This window comes from Agelaius phoeniceus, chromosome 4 (assembly GCF_051311805.1).
Source record: "Agelaius phoeniceus isolate bAgePho1 chromosome 4, bAgePho1.hap1, whole genome shotgun sequence".
Classification (NCBI taxonomy): Eukaryota; Metazoa; Chordata; class Aves; order Passeriformes; family Icteridae; genus Agelaius; species Agelaius phoeniceus.
In genome coordinates, this window is record NC_135268.1 from 23,470,992 (window position 1) to 23,489,540 (window position 18,549).

General features: G+C 40.9%; 1 protein-coding gene across 2 annotated transcripts in view; it reads right to left on the minus strand.

Moving 5' to 3' along the window:
- Positions 1–18,549, minus strand: part of UNC5C (unc-5 netrin receptor C) — a 250,987-nt gene that overhangs the window by 191,669 nt on the left and 40,769 nt on the right. The gene's annotated exons all lie outside the window — the stretch shown is intronic.

The window sequence follows — 18,549 nt, forward strand, 5'->3', positions numbered from 1 at the left end:
TGAAGAGGAGGGACTTGACACTGCAGGTCCTCACACATGAGAGAGACAGAGCAAGGTGGTGAGGGCAAGCTCTCCTGAGACAATACAGAGGGCTGGTCCCTCCCTGACCCAGGCTGGGAATGCTCCCACATCCCAGCTACATCCTCTGGTGTGGCACCTGGGTGACCAAGGAAATGCTAAGAGTAAGTCTGGCAGAAGCATATTGGAAGGAAGGAAAAAAGGGAAAAAAGGTCATATAATAAATTGATTCAAGAAAATAATATTTTATGTTCACCAAGGACAAAGCTTATGAAATAACTAATATTGAATTACTCACTCTCGTCCTACAGCTCTAATGCAAGTTCTGTCCAGCTGGAGCCCACAGAACACAGTCAGAGGTACTAAATTCATTTCTAAATTCATTCTCAGAGGTACTAAAAATCCTTACTCTGTATAGGTGGTTATAGATCTTGTTTACACATAAAATTTCATGCTTTTATAAAAGTAAATTCCAAAGCAAATGTAACTCTTCAGTGCCATTATTACCCAGAGGTTTATTGCCAGGCTTCTTAATTCTCTCAGCAAGCACCAGGTCCAGCCACTCTGCCTCAGTCTTGACACTTCTTCAGAGGCTGGTGGGATTTATTTCAATGACTGACACTTGAGCAAAGTACACTTTAGTTTCTGTACACATTTTCCCATGCAGCAAACTTTCTCTTCTGTTCTTTCTGGTACCTTCTCTCCTGTTTCCACCTCACACACCTGTCTGACTTGTGACCAGCAAAGGTGTTTTATTTACAAGGGTTTCCAGGGTGACGCTTGCTTTTTTCAACCTCATGACTACAAGTGCAATTAAACCCTGATCTTTATATGTGGCCTCTAAGAACTGCAGTAATAGAAAGAATAAATCATTATGAATAATCCTGTCACAGGGAAACAATCTTCTCTTCCCTTTTACCCCAAGGCCCCAAGCAGAGTGTGTGGGTGAGGGAAGCACTCTTTGATGCTGGAACCTGTGTGGCAGCACCATTTTGACTTTCTTTCAGTAGAATGTGGGAAATAAGAAACCCAACAGAGAAATAGCACCACAGCATGCCAGTATGGATGTTACCTCTTACACTGGGTCCTTTGGACACCTCTACAATTTAGGAATGGAAAATAGCAAGTATTTCTTTTGGGTGATGCAAAGAATTGCACTGGGACACTGCAGGAAGACTGAGGCATTGAAACATTTTGAGGCTTAAAAAATACCAAGTTTCCTTTTTAAAGATTAAGCAGCAGCACAACATTTCCTTCCTCCCCACCCCCTCCCCTTCCCTCTCTTTGACAAACCAGATCCTCTAAAGAAAATCAGTCAAATGGTTTAAAACAAACCAACCTTTCCAATGCATACAGTCCTGCATGGGCAAATTTCTGCACAAACAACTATGGAAGAAACATAGCAATAGGTAAACAAGATCAATCTACCCCCAGGCTGTTTCTCTGCAATGGAGTTCTGTTTCAAATGAATCCAGTCATCTTGAAACAGTTTGGAATATGTGACATTTGTAATTCTACCCCCCTTCCATCAAAGCAGGCATTTCAACTGTGTAACATTTATATTCCACTTATATTCCGTTCTATCCTATTACTGAAGTATTTCTGGTAAAAGTTCTTATGGAAAGAAGCGAAAACTTCATTAAGTCACTGCCACTAGCCCACATTAGGGAAAGCCAGATATCTTCAGGGAAAATAATTTTCCCAAGATAGAAGATATTAAAAATTATCTTTCAAATCTATATACATGAAGCACATAAATGCATACATATGAAGACAAGAGAGGCAGGGGGAATGTAAATCAGAAAGTATTAATTTCAGTGAATGTAGCAACAATAAGAGGAAGACTTTTATCCTAAAGCACTTCATTGTGTAATACATAGTATTCATCTGTTAAAGAGGCTCAGGAGGGTTTAACCAGACCAGACGGCCTCAAACATGAGTATTAGTACATTTCTTAACATCATCAGTCACTTAATGTTGCATCGCCAGCATCATGTTTGTTTTGCATATTAGGCCTTTTCCTCAGAGCACAGAGTCGCAGCAGATTTTTGAGATCATAGGAGGGCACATGAGCAAATGAGGCAGGCAGATGAGCCAGCCTTCTGGTGGCTCCTGTACCTCTTACACACTTCTGCTTTCCACCCACTGCTTGAAGAACAGCACAGTGCTTAGCAAAGAGCAGCAATTAGTATGGGGTCACCAAAGAACTCAAACCAGAAAGTATTACCTTCTGGATCACATAATTTATCAAGCAAGTGAAGCTGAATCTTGCTGTCATGGATATCTGTGAGTGTTTCCTCAGTGACTTCTAGTTTGATTTACTGAACCTTTCCTGTTCCCAGTACAAGCAACTGCACAGGAGGAGACAGAAATGGTGCTTTGGAGTGAGTAATTGAGGTTGAAGAGAATAAGATGTGTAAAGGGATGTCACCAAGACAAACACCACAGGGTAAACCCTTGACAGGAATTCTGCTGGAAAGAGGCAGGCAGAGGCCAGCCAAGGGCTCTACCATCTTCATGTCATCCTAGACTTCTGATCTGTTTTTAAAAACTGTTCTAGGATAATTGTATCTAAAAGCAATTTTAAAGCAATCTGGTTTACACTGGATAAGATACACATTTAAGTCAAAATTCCCTAAGACACATATTCAGAACATTCTCAGAGGTACAGGGCCTACCTCCATTCAATAGGACAGAAAATATTCTTGGTTTTACCCTTTTACCAAGATCAAGATCCAGAAGCCAGCTGCCCAGTGCTGCCAGCCCAGCAACTACAGCAACTCTGCAGTTTGCTTCTTCCTCTCCAGTCAGAGCTCTGAATGTAGTGAGACTGCCCAAGCCCTGTACAGTATATGTGGGATGGGACACACAGCGATCCCAAACTAATTAGTCAGGGAAACATCTTTATTTGTGCAATCACTAAATCCTTTAGAAAAATTTAGATTTCACATACCTTAGGGAACTGAAGTTTTAATTGTGTCTAAAAGTCCAACTCCTACAAATGTGGTGTTGTGTTGAACAGACTGTGACTTGACCGGAGACTTGGATGATGTATTGAAATGTATTCCCCATGCATTTATCTCAGCTTGGATAATGAAACTAAGCTGTTTAGCTTCATTACCCATGAAATACCCTTAAGAAACAATTGTGCCACATTACAGCAAGCAGAGTTGACTTTCCTTTTCACACTCTTTATCTGCTCTAGCCTGTCTTCTTCTCTGTGCCTAAACTGATCTGGGGGCCTCTGCAGTGAAGGAATCATGCCTTCCTGTCATCTCTGAGTAGATCCCACAGCATGTTGAATGTTCTAGTATAAAGAGCAAATGATAATAATTCACCAGTAACAAGTTTTACTTTTCAACTCCATGCTGCAGCATATGGAAACACTTTTTGCCCTGCCACTTTCTTTAGAAATTTAAACTAAAAAGCCTTTGTAAAATACAGGCAAACAAAAGCCCAAGAATATTTATCTCTCTTAAAATCAAAATGCTGCGAGCAAATCTTTAGTCTACACAAAGTGTGGTTTATTTCAGGAGCAACCTGTTACCAACAGTGAGATAAAGGCACTTACACCACAATAGTTCTCAACCCACAGAAAGAATGCCCTGACTTCTTTGCACCGCTGGTTATAGGGTCCTTATTTACCTGTTGTCTTATGATCAGCCCAAGGAGAAGACTCCCAAAGATTGCAAGATATCTTAAAATGGCCAGAAGTACTGTCAACTTGCTTTATTTTCTTCTTAGCATAGCACATAACATAATTCATATGAAAGTAATTTAAAACTGATAAAATCCCCTAAGGAATTCATTGATATTTTGTTTAGGTGATTTTATATTACAGGTTTTACTTTTTACTGATACAGTGCATCAGCCTTGCAGCTGCAACCAAACAAAAATGAGGGATAAACTAGTTGACAGAAAAATGTAAACCAGAAATGAGCCCTTGACATTCTCCACTGCTGTCATGCCTAATGCAGAATGAACAAACTTGAGCATCTTAATCACTGGGGAGCTAAGGGAATGTAAGGCTTCAGGGCCTGCTTTGCACTTTGCGAGATCGGGCCCTTTCTGGTTTTCTGTCTGTGTTCATTTCACATGTGGATAATGGAAGGCTTCCACCTTGGGTAGAGGAAGATGTGAACAAGTCACAGGGCACCCAAGGGATGAGGTCATCCCAAGCATCACCTCCAAGGTGCAGATCAGTGCAGCAGGCAGAGAAGTAACATTATCATATAAACCCAGTGGCTGTGATTCATCTCAATCCTAAATCAAGCTTGTCAGCTCCCAAACACTAAACTCTCTTGTCATTACTTTTAAGTCATGTAGTACAGGTTACTTCATTGCACCATTTGTTTAGAGAAGGAAGGAATAAATGTGATGTCCATTGTTTAAATTGTAATGGAAGCCAAAACGCAAGCAGCAATTTTAACCTTCAACAATTACACCAGTTTGTAGGAGAATGCTCATATTTTACATCTACTAGCTGAAAGACTTGAGGAAAATTATTTACTAGATACACAAAGAGTTAAGGTGAAAGGACTTTCTGCTGGCCTGAAAAAAACACCTAATAGCTCATCCTTTCACAATAAGTAATGAACAACATACACTGGATATGCCTTTTTGTCCATACATTGCATTGAAGGCTATTGATGTTATGTAGTAAGAACAAAGCCAGATTAAAAAAAATAAAGTCCAGAGTTTATGTGCTGTCAAATGATAAATGATTGGCAAGAAGGAAAACTTGAGGGGGAAGAACTGGTAATTTTATACTTTCAGCATATTTCTGTCATCTACAAAAAAAATACTGAACATTTTAAAAAGGTAAGATTCTCAAAAACCTTTTGTATGTATATGCATGAAATCTAACTCAAAAGCATGAGTTTTTAAGAGAGAAGGCAATATTATCCTTTCTCCAGCCTACAGCAGGAAAGCTGATGACTGCTGACAGAAATCATCACACATGAAAATGTGACGCCACTATTTCTTTCTGTAGATATAACAAATACAAAGGTTATCTGATATGCATTCTAATTTGAGCTGGAATTTAGAGATGAATGAATTATAATAAAAATTCTACAGTAATCAAGTAATGACATGTGCAATTACCTCAAGGCAGTAGGTGATAGCATTAACATAAGGGGACGAATATGGTGACCCCTGAGATACAGACCTAGCTCTCATGCCTGGTGCTAAGGAACTGGGCTTCTCTGGGCATCTGAAGCAGATCTGGCCCTTTCATGTAAACATTTGTCTATAACTGCAAACACTTCATATATGAGTTCAGAGATGTTGGCACATCTTATTGAGGACATAGGCGATTAATTCTGATTTACTATAAAACAGAGTAGAACGGCAGCCCTCTGAAAACTCGGCCAAGTCTCGAACAAAAGCATATCTCTGTTCTTCCTGCCAGGTAACATTCTCTGTCCATACCTTAAGTGCCATGCTTGATGCAGCAGCTTGCTACACACAAATGTAATAATTTATGGATCAGGGATTCCCACGGTGCACTGGATGCTGCCATTCTTTCAAACATCCAGATATTTTCTATGGTACACCACACTGCCACGAAATGGATTTAGGGAGTAAGAAGTACAGACACCCTTGGGGACACCTTTGATTCAAGTAAACTGGAAATGAGAGAGATATATGTGCAGATATATGCCAAATTTCTTTTTAGAGGAATGGAGGCCTAAATCACAAATACTTTATCACTCATGCTTGCTAAACAATTCAGGAACATTTTTAATTACAATCTTGGGCTGAGATATGTTGCAAATATCATCTACAAAGAAGTTCATGGGACAGCCTTGATTTTTATGAGAGTATATCACATCCTACAAGTTTAGTTTAAAGCTTTGTGACTGTTTTGAACTAGTTTGCATCTCCTGGACTCCTGAAACTTTGCAATGGACTAAGTTGACCTAATGTTGCAACTTATCCAAAATGTGTTAATTTATGGGGAAGGTGTCTTGTCATAGAATGACATAAAATCATGACAGGACGTGCCTTCATCACACATCAACACAACATGCCATGAAACTACAGTGAGATGAAGTTATTCTGTGCAGTACAACAAATACGATTCTCTCTGGTGAAAAACCAAAGAGAAAAACTGTGAGTTATGTCAACTGTAGTGACACAACAGCCTGTAACACGAATCCCTTGGAGTCAGGCCAAAACAACTAGCAGAGACAAGATCACACACTCAGAGATGTAAGAGTGGCAAGCGGGTACTGCTCGGAGCTCTTCTCAGAAGCAAACGTTCTTTGCATGCATTTTTTTGGTGTTAATTTTTTTGCCATTGATACAGCACTAAGGCCAAGTAAAGTAACTCTGAATATTACACACCATATAGTTTAACTGCTTAGTGCCCTTCTTTATTATTTCCTCTTTTTAAAACCATGCCAATGCATCTTTAACATGAACTGCCAACTTTTGCAAACAAGACAGTAAAGAGTAGAACGGCAGCCCTCTGAAAACTTGGCCAAGTCTCGAACAAAAGCAGCTATTTAAACAGTGAACATTGAAAAGTCTGTTAAATCATCTGATTTGTGTAACCTGAGCCACGCTATGTGAAGTGTTTCCTCCCCACTAGCCAACTCTGACTGCCACAAGGGTGAAGAGAACAGGTCTCCTTAGAAATGTCAACCTCTGTTTATCAAAGAGCTTTGTAAAGTTATTAAAATAACATTTCAGCTACAGTGGCTGCCCTTAGAAACTTGCCAAATGCTTCTGATATCTGAATAGGTACCTCAGTAGTCCCAGCATTCCAAGAATTTCCTACCCTAAGCAGCAGGAAACACAAGTTAATGCTCAGGCACTGCAGCATCTAATGCCACGCTGGCAGTCTTACATGGAGCACACGCTGTGGTGTCCCAAACCAGCATATTCAGCCTTAAGAAAGCAAAATGTACTGATCAGTTGGGATATTCCCTCAACAGCAGAATTCCTGAAGCCTGCTGAAGGCCTGTATTCCCGCCTTATGTACCCTAGATCTCCCTCTTTCCCTGGCTCCAGTGGGCTTCCACCACTAAGAGTACCACAGTCTTCCCATTGTGGCTGCTGGGGCAGCATGGGGTAGAGGTGCAAGGTCAGGTTGCATGAACCCTTCTTTCCCACACAAATCCTTCCCTCCACCAAAATACCATTATGCCCTCTCAAATCCTGCTACTGATTTTTGCAGAGCTTAGAGAAATAACTCAAGCTGTTTCCTATCCTCTTTCTGTTGACATGGACTATTTAAATGAAAAGAAAAAAAAGTTTTTGGAGAGGAAAACAAAAGTGTAAGTACCTACATCTCACGTCTTTTGGAATCCAGAATGTTTTCAGAGGAGGAAATTGCAATGATGGACAGGTCACGAGAATATTTTGATGAAAAGATGCACATAGATGGTTCCATCAAAGTTGATGACAATTCTGCCAGCACTACTAGTAAGCTCAGGGTTTCACACTGATCATTTACAATAGACATATTTAGGATGAAAAATATCTACTTTCTATCTATCTATTTACTTTTTACCATTTTGCTTACTTGTTCTCCATTAACACACTGTTATGGTAAAGCAAACATACGGCTTGAGGAATTAACCCAATTGAGTAGCTTTAGACTGACTTTGTATGTGCTCCCCAGATTTTCTCTTGGAGCTGTTAACATGTTCTGGAGCTGACCTCCTCTGTGATGTCTGTACAGCTCCAAGAGCTTCTTGTTCATAATTAAAAGTGACAGTGTTCCTTTTGGTTAAAATTAACAGAGGTGAAACTTAACAGAAACTGCCTACTCAAGGAGTCACACCACTCTCCATTATCAGACTCTAAATTATTAACTTGCCTTAGTTTTATCATGATTAATTATTAAAATTCAGCTCCTTGTCAACATATTCATCATAGAACTGATAGATTAGCAGTGTCTCCTGCTATATTGGCTGTGCTCTAAACAGTGACCTTTCAGCAGTATTTCATGTCTCAAAAGGATTGTTGTAGTGGCACATTTTACTCAGGATAATAAAAGGAGCAGAAGAAGAAACAATAACCACTACACTAGAAATTCAAGGCAAATCCCTTTTATCCTAAGCATCCAACTGAGTTAAGGGGGGAAAACAAGAATCAAAGCCAGATGACTTGCATTCTGCAGCAGGAGCAAAAGGGGGTTTCTACTATTTATTTTTTATTATAATTTTTTATTAATTGCCTCAGTAGTCCTCCCTTAAGACTCAAGATTTAGAGGGATTGAATTGCAGAAAGGTTTGCCTCTAGTCGAGATACTAGAGTTGAAACTATTCACTTTCAGTGTGGCATTCTTGGCACTAAAAACAAAATACTTCGCTATTTCAGGAATTATTTCTTTTCTTTTAAATAGCAACAACTACAATTCTTTGCAGTGTCCTGCATATTTAACACTTATTGGAAAAGTCAGCTGAATACCACAGATTGTAATCAACATCTTTCACAGATGCCAGGATTTTTTCTTTCCCTTTGAATGCTCAGAGCTTTGCAAGTCATTAGTCCATTAGTACAAAGTTAAAGAATGCCAATCAATGTCATTTAAAGCTGTAGGTCATCTCAGGTTTTCATAAACAATCCTAAGGCTAATGACAGCTACCTACCCTTCTGCTCTCCATTTCATCTTCAGCTTTCTTTGAAACATTAGATTTGGCATTTGCAAAGAAATAAACCCTCTGCAGGTGCTGCTTTTTAACCATGAAAAAATAGAAATTATGTTCCCAAAAAATCACTACGAGACTTAAGGAAAAGGCAGGATATTGTGACCTAGCTTTATTCTTGCACTTTCTAATATCCTTCAGTTTACTAGAATGATTTGAAAGAAGCCATGCCAGAAAAAACTGTTACTGTTTGGCTTTCAAGACGCTTTATTCAAATGTTTGAAAAAGTCTCAAGCTCAAATTACATGACCTGGCAACAGTAAATTCAGGTCTGAGCTCCGGTCAGAACTCCTGCCCAGCCTTAGGGATATCACTTAATCTCTTTAAATGTCTCCATTTCTCCCTCTAAATGAAAGCAAACCAATTGGCTGGTATTTTTCCCCCTTTTTTTCTCAAGATTGCACATTGGTGCAGGTCATTATAGTAAGCTGGCAGGGAGTTAAATATCTCTTGTGTGTCCTCCATCAACTTACTGATTTCTGCCTACCTACAGGGAAAGACCCTTTTGGGAAATGAAACTGCTGGAATCTGAAGCCCAGATTTCCATGAGCAATGAAAGGGTTGTTTGCAAAATCTGCTGTCATCCTTGCACTGTCAGGGAAAGCATTTCACTTCCCGATCTATCAGAAGTCAGGTAGCTGTGTGAGAATGCCAGCAAAAGGATGGACGGATTCCCTTATGGAAATGTGGGTGCAGAGCATCATGACAGTGGCAACAGTCAGACACAGCTTTTTTTGGGTGAGCCAAAAAAAGCTGTGCTGCATGGAAAGAAGGAATGAGAAGGGGAACCTTTTCATCCCCTTCATTTCTGCTCAGCCATCAATGCAATTCTTCATCACCCCTGCTTTTATTGAAAGGTAAGGTGCTGTTATCAGACATGGCAAGACCCAGGAGTTGAGTTCTGTGCTCAGAAATAACTCTCAACCAACAAAGCACTGCAGTGACCCCTGGTAACTGCTTCCCCAAGCCAGAAATGTGAACTCAGAAATTGTCCTTGGCAAGATCAGTGGGAGATACAAGGACTCCCTTTAGTACTGGCTCTGAAGGACCATGCAAGAACACTGGGTTTCGTTGCAAAGAGTCATTGTTGTTCTCAGCTTTGGCAATGAAAAGATCCTCAGAGAAGGGAGGAGAAGAAAAACAAGCACCAATCTGACAGATTGGAGACTCAACTCTGTTATGGCCAAGCACCTAAACCAATGGGTGCTAGCTACTCCTGAGCAATTAATTTTTCTGTTAATTACAGCTTTGTAGTTATAAATGTCATCTTTAACAGGTCTGTAGTTTCTAGCCCTATTAAAGGCTCTCATCCGATCTTTACAACAGAAGAATGTCCCTGTTGGTTTCATTTTTACTTGCAGAAAAGTCCTTCAAAAACGATAAAGGAAAGAGAGCAAAACCTGAACCACTCTTCACGCTTGCTGTGAAGAGTAATGTTCACTCCCAGAGCCTTTTCTTCAACATGTGTTACCTGCATCCAGCCTTTCAGTGTTCATAGCATCCAGGAGATTGCCCACTTCCTCAAGGCCTTACTCTATAACAGCTTTCTGCTGGATCACTTAATCTTTACCTGAATAAGTGAATCCAGTAAATGCCATTCTCCTTTCTAACACACACCAACTCCCCTGCTAATTTTAACTATAGAAATTTCTTAAAATTTTCTTAAATATTTCTTAAATATTTCTTAAATATCATGGATTTGCTTGCTCTAATACCCCTGTCATGCCACCAAGCCACCCCAAGTAAAATAAATGTTGTTCATGAAGCTACTCCAGATGAGTCAGCAGGGCAAGGAAACATGCAGTTGTGCAGACTGAGCATGCCCTAGGTTCAAACTGGGTTTGCAAGCAAGGTGACTGCCAGGTTTTTTTTTTAATTATTTTGTTTTTCTTTTGTCTTTTTTCTCATTCTGGTCCTCTCCCATCCAGTACAAGGAATAATTTTAAATTATCTTGCACCAAAAAAACAGAAATCTCAAAGGCTCCCAAGCCCTCTTCAGTCTCCAATGGACTCACTCTGACCTCACTCCCAGTTCATGACTTTCAGAGCTCCCCCACAAACCCTTTTCTCACTGTTAGTGAAGGGTTAAGGCTGGCCCTTTAGGAGGACCAGCCTGCAGTGACAGAGCTAAAGAGCACTTACAGGCAAGAGAGAATGCAGCTGATGGCAAATGGTTGCCATTGAAAACCCCCACCCATTGTTCCAATTGCCAAATTACCTGGCATCCACCATTAACCTACCTTAGGATAGCCTCCACAGAGCCTGGGCAGCAGTGCATGATACCATTTATCAGCAGAAACACCAATTGTCAACCTGCTCCATCCTCCTCCCCAGTTGTCCGCGTTACCCTGCACTCCACAGACAGCAGCTCCTGATAATCGGAATCAAGCGCTGACATTGGGAACCTTTTCATTACTTGCAGTGTATTGCTGGTTTGTAAAATATAGATTAAGCATAGAGTCATGCTGTGCCCTACATCAGGCTACTGTTGTTACATGTTTATTAAGGAAGTGATTTAAAAGGGAGATCATGCAGTGAATTACCAATCCTGCACAACCTACTAAAAAGTGGGTGATGAAACAACATAATCATCATACATCAGCTTCCCATTACCTGATTTAGGGTAATTTGTATTCTCTGCCTCTGTGCAAACAGAATGTCACTTACTGCACTGCCAAACTTTATTTTAAGAGTTAAAAGGTGGGTTCATTATTCATAATGCTAACAATCGGGAGTAACTAAAATGTTCCATATGCCAGAAATCAAAACTTGTTAGCATGGAATTGGTTACAGGAGATTTAAACCAAATTAAAGCTCTGACAACATTAGTTTTAGAATGGGAAAGCATAAGAAAGAAGAGTTGCACAAAGACTAATTCAATGCATCTGCTCCTGCAGGCTGTTTTTGTGTTTCAAACACATATTGAAAGATAGAAAAGTTAATTATTTCTCTGGGCTAGGACAGCACGTGTGTGAGATGATGAGCAAATGAGATGGCAAGCACATGCTGGTGTGTGCACCAGAGAAAGTCAGATGGCTCTGCTTTTGTCCTCTTCCCTCAGTTGGGGTAGGACACCTGCCAACACCCATAGGTAACAGTCACCCAGGGCTCTTGTGGTTCTCCAATTCCAGACCTCTGGTCAGGAAGTGTTTTGAAGACCAGTAAACCACTCAGCCCTGGTCTCCTCTTCATAAATAATTCCTCACGGCCATTGAGGAAGACTAGAGCTGGCTTTCAGCTACATTATGGTTACTTGAGAGCACTCTCTCGTCGGGCATCTTCACAGACAGCTTATTCCTCTGTGGGAAATCCTAGTGGGCTATGGGGAGTGGTGAAAGAGAGCCGTCAGCAGTGACTACTTGCCTAGCTGGAAGCCACACTCCTGTGCACTTTTCATGCAATCAATCATGAGGGAAAGGTCAACAGACAGCTTTCAAATAACCGATCCATTTAACTACTGACATTGATCTGGGCCAGAGAAGTGGAGTTGGTGTGGGGGGCAGGGGGGAAGGGAGAGTTCAGTGGTCAATCAGTGGAAATCTAAGCCCCTTTCAGTCTAATGGGAAGCCTAAACGCAGTCCTAAGCTTTCTGTTTAAATCTCACAGCAATTTGCTTAAGGCACTATGGGATGTTTACATGCTTGTCTTATAAAGTAAGCAAAAAAAAAAAAATCCTGCATAAAATTAAATAGGTAAACCAGAAGAGATCCATATTTCACTGAATAATGCAGTGCTGCTCCAGTAACTGTAAGGGGTGGGATAGAGGAATAACAGGGAGAGCCCCTGGCATGGTCCCAGGGCCAACAAAACTCCAGCTGTTTTGCTTTGGCTTTGGTTAGAAAGATGTTCTTCCTTCTATCCTAAGCATACCCTCCAGTGCAACCCAAGGCATACTGTCACCAGCCTTTATGGAGAACAATTAATTACCTTCCAGCTAAAAAAAACCCCAAAAAACAACAACCCTACCTCACAATTGCCATATTAGAGCTTTCCAATCCTGAACCCTCTTGTGAAGAGCCAATGTCTTGCAATAAATCTCACGGGAACAACATAGAGCAATATATAGCTGACAAATCACTGCCCAGGCTCAGTTCCAGATAACTCTGGTCCATATTCTGTCAGTAGACCCCTACAGCCACCAAACAATAGATTGGTGCAGGGTAGATTGAATTCTCGTTGCATAGATGCCACAGAGCACAATGTAAGTGTCTACCCAGGAGAGAGAGAAAGCAGGTTTGCTGTTCTCACTTAAGGCCATTGTGGCAGAAGGATGGCTAGCCCTGGATCCCAAGCTGTGCTCCCAGACCTCTTTCCACATCACTTCACATGAACCACACCATCTGCACTAAGGATATGTGCATTCCACTAGCACCTACAGCCACTTGAATGGGCCTTTTAGTGACAATACACTGAAAGTTATCTAAACCAGGGCTTCAGTAGCTGAATTCAGTCTTTTACCAGATCAAGCACTTCATCCCGCTGTACTTCAAATCCCCATCAATAAAGAGAAAGAACTATCTCTTGTGGGCATGTAGTAGGATAAATATATGCATTATGATATGCTCAGTGATAATGATAATGAGGCATAAAAGACAGAAAGCCTGACCAAGAGAACTGAAATCAGTGGAAAGATTCCCTCTGTATTAATTTGGCTTTGGCTGTAGTCTCCATTTAAAGGGAACAAGGCACACAAGGATTTCTTGGTTCCTAAGCTGGAGGTAGAGAACAATTCTCTGAATCCCATAAGAGCTATTTCTCAATCAAGTGTGGTAAGAAAAGAATCTCTGCATGAGACTCTGCTACAGAAAAAATGACATGAAATCCTGCGTGTGCTTATGTATGTGTGTCAGGGGAAATGATATTAAATACAAGGGAAAAAATAGAATTAGATATCAAAAACAGGATTAAACCATAAAAATCTGTCCAGTATGGAGAATCCAGTTTGTAAGATAATCTTTCCTATGAAAGGCAGAATATTAAAGTAAATAACTCAGAAAAACCCAGGAGAATCTGAGCTTTCAGTAACCAGCCAGATGGAGAATGCAATATAGGCAAGAGCACTGCATGCCACATTTCATATATCTAAGAAAAAAATAAAAAGCAAGCTATTTCTGGGGAACATTATTGCTCCTCATGGTTTCCTCAATTATTTCTTCGTTCTGCTCCTCCCCATGTGCATTGCCACTATTAGTAGAGTCAGCCATTTGCACTGAAAAGTAGAATTTTGTGGTGGCATTAATCACACAGTTCCTGCCCTCTCCATGGCATGGACAAGCCACAGCTCCCCACTCTAACTCCCTGCCACACTGCACTCTGTAAATACATTTCTTGCACTGAGCAAGGAAGCCAACTCAAAGGTACACATCAGTCTGAACAGGCTTCTCAGCTTTCATTTTTTCCAGAGGGGTCTGTTAGTCTGTCCTTCTCCAGGGGAGTCTATGCAGAAATGCTGATGGATTCTTTAAGGGAAAAGCCAGCAGTCACGACAGCCCATGAGCCACAGCACCAGGTCCTGCCCCATGCCACAGAACTGTTGCTGCCTCCACCCAACTAGCACACCACTGATTTACCAATCCCCTGCATTTCCAAAAATCCAAAGCAGTACATGTCCTGAAAAATGAACTCCATTAACTTTCAAAATAGTCCCCAGCTTTACTGTCTTGGTCTTTTAAGATAGAACACAAGGACCTAGATTTTGGGCAGCATTAAGATGTGCCATAGTATGTTGCCACTCCTCACAAGTACACAAGTAATAAGCAAGGGATTACAGCTACTAAATTTTTGTGCTATTTTAAAAAATTATTTATTCTATTTTATTTAAATTCTCTTTGCTTTGATTATCTATAATGAAAATATGACCTTTTGTGGTAAACAGGTTCTGAGGCTTAATTAAGCCTACAGGCTGGAGGAACATAGAGTAAAACTGTTAAAGGAAATAATGCAAGAGGATTCTCAACTCCACAGTACAAACTAACACCCAATTAAAGGCAGACATAGGGCAAAAAATAAGCAGGAAAATGGTACCTCAGGAAACAAAAAGCCAGCAAATTTTGGCATATTAATTTAAAGGAGCTCTGTTTTCTAAACAACCATGAGGATCTAGACTTGGTATCTAAACGTCTTTGAAGATTGCAGCCCTAGCTATGTCCAGCCAGCTTGCAACCACCTCTCTCTGAAAAGCCCCACTAGAATCAGTGGTTTAATTCTGGATCTCCTTCCATCTTGTGTTAATTATTTACATGTGCAGAGCCAGTGTGAGCTGATCTTGAGCATCACAGCACAAGTGCCTGCAGAAACTCCCACCTGATCTATTACTTGACTGAGACAAGAATCTTTCAGCTCCAGCAGGAAATCTAATTATCAGCTTTTATCTAATGATAATATCTGGTACATTATCCCACAGGGACAGAATTCTGCTTTATCCAACAGTGTGGGGTTGCTTCTTTTAGGCTGACATGTCACAGTCAAGGAAGAACATGGACACAGGGAGACTGGTATAGGAATACAACGGGAAACAGTAGGTTAAACATGTTCAGAAAAAACAAATAACCATATAGGCACATATTTTACTGAAATAGACCCATGTTTCTCTAAAAACTGTTTAAAAGAAAAAGCACGATTGTTTAATGAGAAATGTGAAATCAAGATTTAGTGATCTCCAGCTCTTCAGCTGGATAAGCAACAACTTGCCCTTATTTTGATTAAGGAGAGCTATTACATGTTTTTCCTGAAGCTATTATTCTGCTAGGAGCATGCTGTAATTTGCAAGTTCCTTCAAAAATCTTCCTTTAATGAAATGAATAGGAAATTAATGCTACCAGGCAGAAAGCTTTTAGCTAATAGTTTCTAACACTTCTCTCTGAGATATTGGAAAGCAATTTTCATTTACCAGCTATCTAAAGGTGCAAACAACCTGAAGTTCCACTGGCAGCACTTTGATCCTCTTGTCTGCAGTTGTCAGGCATCTTTGGTATGGGGACAGCACACAGCAACTGTAAAGTCTCCTGCCCAGAAACACTGACACACAGTATGAGCCTGGACCCAAAGTGACAAAAATTTCAGAAAAAAAGCATTCCACTTAAGGCAAAATGTGTCTAAGACATATTCCTATTCCAAATATGATCAAGACAAGTTGGGTTTAAAACTCCCTCTGGTTCCTATGCATTGATGGAGATGATAGATACGATCATGGTAAAACGAAAATACAGATTAATCACAGAACAGTGGAAGGAAGGGTCTACCCAGACTGAAACCCAGGACAGCAGGCAGTTTGCACAGAAACAGAAATAATGTCTTTACATTGGTCCAAAGCAATGCCATGGGAGAAAGGGCAAGACTAATTTAAAGACTGAGACAAGAACTGATAAACCCATCCTCAATCAGCCTTAGGAGCAATTAAGTAACCTGTGCTACTCTCATCTAGTTCTATTATTCAGAAGAGGTAAAAGTCCTCAGCTTGCCAAAAGACTTGAGAAGCCCTAAAAACACTCACATGGCTATGGCTGTATGCTGGGCTAGTGAGTGGGGTCCCGTGGCCTTTGGAAAATACCAGTTAGTACCAGGATCCTAAAATTTCATCTTTGAACGGCAGCTGTAGAGATGGAATTGAGAGAGGCAATCATCAAGAATGAGATGAGGCCCTAAAGCAGAGATGTACCAGTGATTCAGGGATGCAACACTTGCTGCTGTTTTGAATCAGCACTACCACACCACAGAGCCACACCAACACATCTGCTGCCTTTTCCTTCCATGGGAGTGTGGGATACAAGCCGGCAGGCACACTCTGGACCCAGTGCTTTCCTCACACTTATGTCATACTAACAGAGCCCTTACACGCCTGAAAATAGCACAAGTGATATCGGTGCTGTCCCTTTCTATCCAACGAATGGCGGTGCAGAAGGAAGGGTATGGTCAGCTGAACCCACACTGATGCCAACAGGAACTGGTGCTCAGGCATGCCCAGTAACACCAACCCTGGAGACTGAGATGGAGAAAAAAAGCCATGTTCCTCCCACTAGGAAGAGTTAGGTTGGGAAGGACACAGGGAGTACTCTGTGCTTCACTCCTGTTAATTCTTCTCTCAGGAGCCCTGCTTTGAAGCACTTTTGAATTACATGCCTGACACTGACTTTGAACAAGCTCTCAAAGTGATGCATGTCCCCTTAACTGACTTTTTATTTGGAAATACATTATTATATGGCCTTCTAGAGAGATGGAGTTGTCAACCACATAAATGACAACCCATGGCAGAAGACCAGCTCACAAACTCCCCTCTTTCTCACTGTCACTTGCAGAAACCTTAAAACTGAAACAAATGCAAATCATTAATCATTGCTTGCACATCATCTTAGTTAGAGCAGATGCAGGAATAAATAGACAATTGATGATCTTTCTTCACTAGGAAACAGGCAAATTCTTTTAAAGGAGATGAGATACTAAATTCTATCGTGTCTGGGCACAGCTCAAAACCAGGACTGGCTTTTCCCAGCTTAAATCTCTCTACAACTTTTCAAATGTGGTATTTGCTGTCAATCTCTAAAGAAGACAATCTTAAAAGGTAACAGTTTCCTACACTATATTATCCATTATTCACTTTTTAATTATATTAGTAAACAATTGATCACAGACCTCAAATATTAGCTTGACTTTTTAGTTAAGAAGCCTGAAATTTCTGAGACCTAAGCGAGGATGGAAAGATCATGTGTGAAATTTAATCACAAAATAAGGAGAGTTCTGATGCAGAGCAGCAGACAGGCGGCACACATCATTGTTAGGATACCCACAGACCAGCTATCACACTTAGGGCATTGTTTCACATCAAGGAAAAGAAAAGGCGTGGGGGCAAAGACCAGGGCCTCGGGCCTTGGATCTCTGTGCTCAGAGCCATAATTAGGGGAACTCAGGTCATGCTGCCTTTCTTTCTTGCTATCACTTTGGACCAAAGGATCCTCCTTCTGCTCTTCATTTCTGCACACTTCACAGAGGAGACCCCAGGGGGCAGGGGATGGTTTCTTACAAAGCAGCCTTATCTTTGCGATCAGAGCTGGCTCCTGCAAGAGGTCGGGCTTGCAGGGAGAGGAAGGACTGGAAGCTGGACTCCTTGGCAGTGCTCAGATCATTATAGCTCCCATTAAAAGAAACCTCACACTTTTCCCAAAACTGGAAAGAAAAAAATCAAGCATCCTGACCAGCTCTTGGAACGGCAGGGTCCATTCCCAATTAATTCCGCACATCACAAGAACGCTAAATTTCAGGTGCAGGTGGTCCACCCCTCACCTGGGCAGTCTCACTGAGGCCAGCAGAGCCAGTCTCTTGGGGCAGGGAGAACACTCATTGACTTCGGAGGGAAGGACAGACCTGCTTGCTCTGCTCTTTTATTTTTCAAAAGCACCCAGTTAACTTGGAATTTAAATGCAAAAACTCTCTTCTCCATTGCCTTATAGTTGTGTACAAACTCATCACCCAAGAAAAGGCTACTAAACTCACAAAATCCAGTCTCTCTCTCACTCTCCCCTTACTTGCATCTGTTTCTGTGTTTTCAGAACCTCCTCCCTGTTCACAATAAACAAGTTACCCTCTTTGTCTCTCTGCAACTCACATATTGCTTTTAATAGCCTTGCTTGACAACTTATTCCATATGTTTGCTTCCCTCTGAGTAATAGCTCTGCCTGAATTTCCTTTCAGTTCTAATTTCCTAATAATTAGATTGACTGCATAGCTCACTCTTTAAAAAAGGCCCAAAACTTAAACCAACAAGCAATACAACACACACACAAAGCACCACGAGAATAGATTACTAGTGGTCTACTTTATTATTATCATTTTCAGCTTCTGTTCTGTTAATGTTCTTGTCAGAGAAAAGGAGAGG